The sequence below is a fragment of the Carcharhinus amblyrhynchos genome, chromosome 26 (genome assembly GCF_965287045.1).
Source record: "Carcharhinus amblyrhynchos chromosome 26, sCarAmb.v2.hapA, whole genome shotgun sequence".
NCBI lineage: Eukaryota > Metazoa > Chordata > Chondrichthyes > Carcharhiniformes > Carcharhinidae > Carcharhinus > Carcharhinus amblyrhynchos.
The window spans coordinates 27,643,244-27,649,245 of NC_137349.1; positions in this window are offsets into that span (position 1 = coordinate 27,643,244).

Sequence of the window (6,002 nt, forward strand, 5' to 3'; positions counted from 1 at the left end):
AAAAAAAACAGGAACCTCAATGAACCAAATCTAGTACAGATAAAAAGAAAAAAAGTGTTCAATCAGCAAGGGCTTAAAAGTTAAGGACAGCCCCAAGCTCTATATCCACACAGGCAGTAGTAGTAGTCTGTTGCAAAAAGAGTTAATGAGGGACTGAGTACAGGTACCACCCACACACAGTGTTGTAAGAAGACACATGATGTGGAGATGCCGGCATTGGACTGGGGTAAACACAAAATAAGTCTCAACACCAGATTAAAGTCCAACAGGTTTATTTGGTAGCAAATGCCACTAGCTTTTGGAGTGGCATTTGCTACCAAATAAACCTGTTAGACTTTAATCTGGTGGGTTGTGAGACTTCTTACTGAGAAGACATATGAGCCAGGGTCAGTCTAGAGATGGATAGAGATTTGTAAAGACATAGGATGGAGTCAACTCGATACTTGCTACCATATATAGTTGTGAATTGTGAATAAAACTGATGGACACACGCAAGATGCAAAAGTCCACTATGTGGGTCCAAAGCAAGATTCTTTGTGGTGGCAGCATCTGGATCAAAAACCTTATCCTCACCAGAATGCAGAAAAACTGAGGAAAAAGGATAAGCACAACGGATTCTGAATTAAAACAAGCTCTCACAAGATACAGGCAGAGAAACATCATCAGGAATAAAAAGCTTCAAAGATGGAAGAGCTTGGAAGCAAAAAGATAAGTGTTTTTACCATTGAATCCATTGATTCTTCCTTGGAAGTCAAGCGTCAGCAACACAACTCAGCCTGAAAGGGCGAGTTGAAATTTTTCAAATTCATAACAATGTACAATTGATTAAAGCAAATTGACAGGTGGTTAATGATCACAGCCAATATGGCCTTCTTCAGAGCCGCTGCTGCCATTTTGAAATACCCACCAAAAATTGTCAAACGTTGTAAGATCCATTATTCAGTTGTGAACAGTGATGTCATCTTGGAAGCTTGCAATCTCTGACAGCAATATGCAAACTTTTAAAAACTTTCAAAGTGGATCACAATTCCATACTTCCAGCTTCACCGGGATTCGGTCATATCCAGGACCAGTCTCAGATTTGGAATTTTCGGAGGAAAAGAATTTTAAGATATAACAATCAGAAGCACAACAAGCCAATACATGCTTCTTTACTCTGAAAGCTAGTGGCATTTGCTACCAAATAAAACTTGGACTTTAATCTGGTGTTGTGAGACTTCTTACTGAGAAGACACAGTCACTTGTAGACAACGTCATTGCATGATAAGCTGTTGATGAATCATCAGTCAAATTTGATGTTTTAAAATCTTACATTTATTTCAATATAAAATCCAATAAAATCTTTGGGAGCCAAATTTAATCCAACTGCCCTAGGAGTGACAATACTGTGTCTTTAAGAAATGTATTTGTGTCACGTTTCTTGTGTTGGTTTTTTTTTTTAGCAGTCACTTCTATTTATCGGTGCGGCTTTGTCTATAGCGGGCATTCCCAGTAGGTCTAATGGGGCATAATTGATCTTAATTACTGGAATGTTCGTTTTAATCTGGACTAATGCAGGGTTGTTATGTTAGTGTTTTCCCCTGGGGTTTTTCAGAGTCGAGTTTGATTCGGATTATTATAGGAAAAGTCATGTGACTGCACAGGCTAGGCTCTGAGAGAAGCCAGTTGAGTTGCTGCTTGCAGAGAGAAGTAAGTCTTTCCCACTCTGAAACAAGCCTCTTTCTCTGAAGTTCTGCTGGTTGAAGTTAGATCTTTTTCTGGATACTACTGTATGGGAGTCAGAAGACAGGTGTCTTTCTGAATCTCTGTCGAGAGATGTTAAAAGGCTGGAAATCCACGTGAGCATGTCTTTTTGTTAACTGGTTCTGAAGAAGGAAGTATGTCTGGGGAAATACATAACAGCCAGCTATTGCTATAGTTCTAATTTAAGAATTATAATGTCATGTTTAAGCATTTAAATTTGTAAACACTGTGCTAATTATTTTGTTATTTTTGAACTTTGTTCTTAAATAATAGTTTTTATTTAAAACAAACATCTCGTGGGTCAATGGAATCACACCTGGACCAAAACATCTTATAAACACACTAATACCAAAATCAAATAAAGCTGCCTGTCTAGGCTAACTTCACAATATACCTTGGAGATTCTGATCTGGTCCCTAACACAAGACCCTGTTGATTTCTTCATAAATAATCTCTACAGGCTGTCAAATGGTTTTTGAAGTCTAAGCTCATCTGAGACAGAATCGTGATGGGTGTTGTAGATAATTCACTCTGACCTACAAGCTAACGATTTTACCTTAGACAAGGCAATCCAGTTTAGACTATCTGAGCTATGTGAACAACATAGGGCCATCCTAAGGAGAGAGAACAGATGTATGAGGTGGACAATAGCCCTCAGTCCACAATATCGGGCCACAAGTCAAGGAAAGCAATTTTTGAATTGCCCAGCAGAGCAAGTTTGCCAGCATCGTACCCCCCTTTGAAAGATTAGTGTCCTGCAAGCACTCCCCAGTATTTCAACTGCAACTGACAGGGACACTTTGGTAAATTGTGCAAGTCAAAACTCTAGCACCTTACAGCCATACTGTTTAAGTGACATTAAAGAATGCAGCTTTTCATTTTGAAATGCTGACATATGGTAAACGTTATCTAACAAATTTTAAATTAGATTCAGGTGTCAGTGTGACAGTCCTGTCTGATGAAAAACCATGACTCCAAAGCTTTTGGATTCTTTACGGTGTAGGGGGAATCCCATACTGTTCATCGGCATGGTTCTTGAGCCATTGAGGTATGTGACTTGTCAGGAATCAGCCTTTCTCTTTTCAGAGCAGTAGCCTCGATTTCCTCCAGATGGCAGAAGATGTCAAGATGACCATGCTTGTTAGGCAGCAAACACTAAAGAGTATTCAGACTGAATTCATCTGTCTGAACTCTTTTCATTTGTGTGGCAGGTTTGTCCTCCCTCACTCCCCAATGGTCAGATTAACCTACCACATACAAGATTACCACAGCACGTCTGGTGGAAGTGGTACCCAAAGAAGAATCAACAATCTCAGGAGCTTCCACCTCCAACTATGTTAATGTTAATCCTGCAATAGTAATGATCTGGAATAGCATTAAGGTTGTAACAATAACATAAATATTGAAGACTTTGTTGTAAGGTGTGGAAGTAAACTAAAATAACTCTATTCTCTTAGGATAGAGGTTTGGGAGTCTAGTAGTAGGATTTGGAACAGACTGTCTATAGTACTGCCCACAAAATGATGTAAGAAGGCTTAATCTAGAGATGGACAGAGACGTGTAAAGACCTAGGATGGAGTCAGATCCAAGCCTGTACCTTCTACTGTATATAAATGAGTTAATAAAGACTTGCTGTTATTTTCCTCAAATTTACAAATGCTATTTCATAATGTCAGAAGTAGGATACTTCAGTAGTGAACAAGATTGTATAAAATAACATTGTCAATGAGTTCAGTTCCTCAAACCTAGTGCACCACTCTTCTAAGGATGGTGTCTTGTTCCCTCAAGAAATCAATTTTCAACTTTCATTCCTTTGCAATTAGTTCCCTATCTCCAGCTTCCATTTACTCTTGAAAACCTTCAAATTTAGCCAGCCAGCTTCATGCCACCTCCCAACATCCTTACTTTGAATCTTTCATTTTCCACACCATCAAGATCAATTTTAAATTAAATGTACTTTTTATGACTGCAAATCAGGCACACAATCTCTCTTCACTCCACTGGTCTTCATGTCGTGAAACAATCATTTCACTGCCTCTGTGGTACAACTCATTGGCAGTGTGCTAGTCAGGTTATTTGCTAACATGACGACTCCAGGTTTTCCCCTAAAATTTTCTTTTGTTTTTTGTTTTCCGTTTTGCCTTGATTGAATATTTTCAATAATGATTGTAAACTCTCCAAGTCAGCAGTTGTTATCTAGACAGAGGCACTGATATCCCAGCATTCTCTTCTGAAGCCAAAACGAAAAGCATAAAAGGGGTGCTATTTTATGACTTTTTGTCTAAGTGTCAGGCAGGCATGGAACTGGGAGAGTTCCAGATCTATTGCTGGGTGCCCCCCTCCATATGCACTTTGGCTGCAAAAGTCAGTTGCTCGTTGCTGCAGAAGCCTGTGGGTGGGGCTTAACACACCTGATAGCCTGCAGCTCCAATCAGAGCTTCCAACTGCACATGCACAGCACAAAAATAAAGCAGCTCCCCTGCCAGATCCCTCCGAGGCTGGATAATGCCTCTCCCTGGCCCCACAGATATTGGACATGCCGTCCAACATTACTGACCACTTTATCCCCCACGTCCAGACCAATCATGCCCCCACCCCTGCTGATTGCGGACATAGTGGCAGCGGCCCCTCTCCCTTCAATTGCAGGCAGAATGGCAGCACCCCCCTGCCAATCGCAGGCAGAATGGCAGACGCCCTTCCCCCACCAATCGTAGGCAGAGTGGCGCCACCCCCCAACCAATTACAGGCAGAATGGCAGCAGCCCTCACCAATTGCACGAAGAGTGGCAGTGGCAACCTCCTGTGCCAATCGAAGGCAGAGTGGCAGTGCCCCCCCCTTGATTCCACATTGAATGTAAAATCTTTTTTCTTAAATTCAAACACCATCTTCCTCATTTTACCCTAAATTATGCTTATGCATCACTCACCAAATGTATATTTAGTTTTTTAATTTCATTATGTCACAGAATCATGACAATGAAGAACATTCAGCCTATTAGGTGGGTTGGCCACGCTAAATTTTTCCTTAATGTCTCGACATGTTTAGGTTAAGGGGATTAGCCGTGGTAAATGTGTGGGGTTATGGGCATAGAGCTGGGGGGTAGAATGTGTTTTGTCAGAGTCAGTGGAGACATAATGGGCCAAATGGTCTCCTGCTGCACTGTAGGGATTCAATGTTTCTATGTAGTCATTGCTGGCTTTCTATAGAGCAAAATGGAATCTGTTTGCTAGATCTTGCCGCCCTGGAAGCATATTTGCCTCAAACATCCATCCAATTTATTTTAGAAATTATTTATTGTCTGTGTTTTCCACATCCTTGAATTTCAGGTCACTATCACTTGCTGTGCCATTCACGTCCACTCTACATCACTTGCCTAAAACTGTTAATTTCTCTCATGGTTCTTATGTCATTAAGTAAAGAGCTTTTCTTTTTTGCGTATCTTAACTGGCAACACAGTGGTCAGCACTGCTGTCTCTCTGTGCCAGCAGCGAATACAGCAAACCAAATTGAAAGAGGTGCAGGTGAAATGTTGCTTAATCTGAATGTGCAGGAAATGGATTGAACCTGGATGAGTACCCTGTCAATCACAATGTGGGAGAAACTTTGGTTAAGCAAAAATACAGGTATATCAGAGCACCATTTTTGAAGGTGGCATGATTGAAACAGAGGTGGAGAAATTTGGAGAATCAGAGTCCTTACAAGAAGCCAGGTATGAGGTGTTGTCGTTGAGGTAGCTGTGGGATCAGTGTGCTTGTAATGAAAATTGGTTATTCTGTCACTAGAAGTGGAAACAGAGAAATCAAGGAAGCGAAGCATCCAAGATGCACTATGTTAAGTGAGAGAGGGAGGAAATTGAAAGCAAAATCTCATGGTCCAGATGAGAGCATTAAGCAGCAGATACAGTCATCAATACAACAGAAAGAGTTGCAGGAGTGGGACTGTTACAAGTAATGTTCCACATAACCGAAAAATAGACATAACTGGGGCTATGGAGTACCCATGGCCATATCTTTTATTTGTAATAAGTTAAGGGAGAAATTATCAAGTGACAAGTACAGCGAGGCAGAGTGGAGTGCACAGGATTGTTTGTGCCTCTGCTCAAGAGCCCGCAATCTCTCCTTTTTTTTTCCTCTGGAGCGTAGGAGGCTTAGGGGTGACATTATAGAGGTCTATAAAATAATGTGGAGCATCAATCGGCAAGATTCAATATATTCAATCAATATATTTTCCCAAATATAGGAGGGTCTAAAACTAGAGAG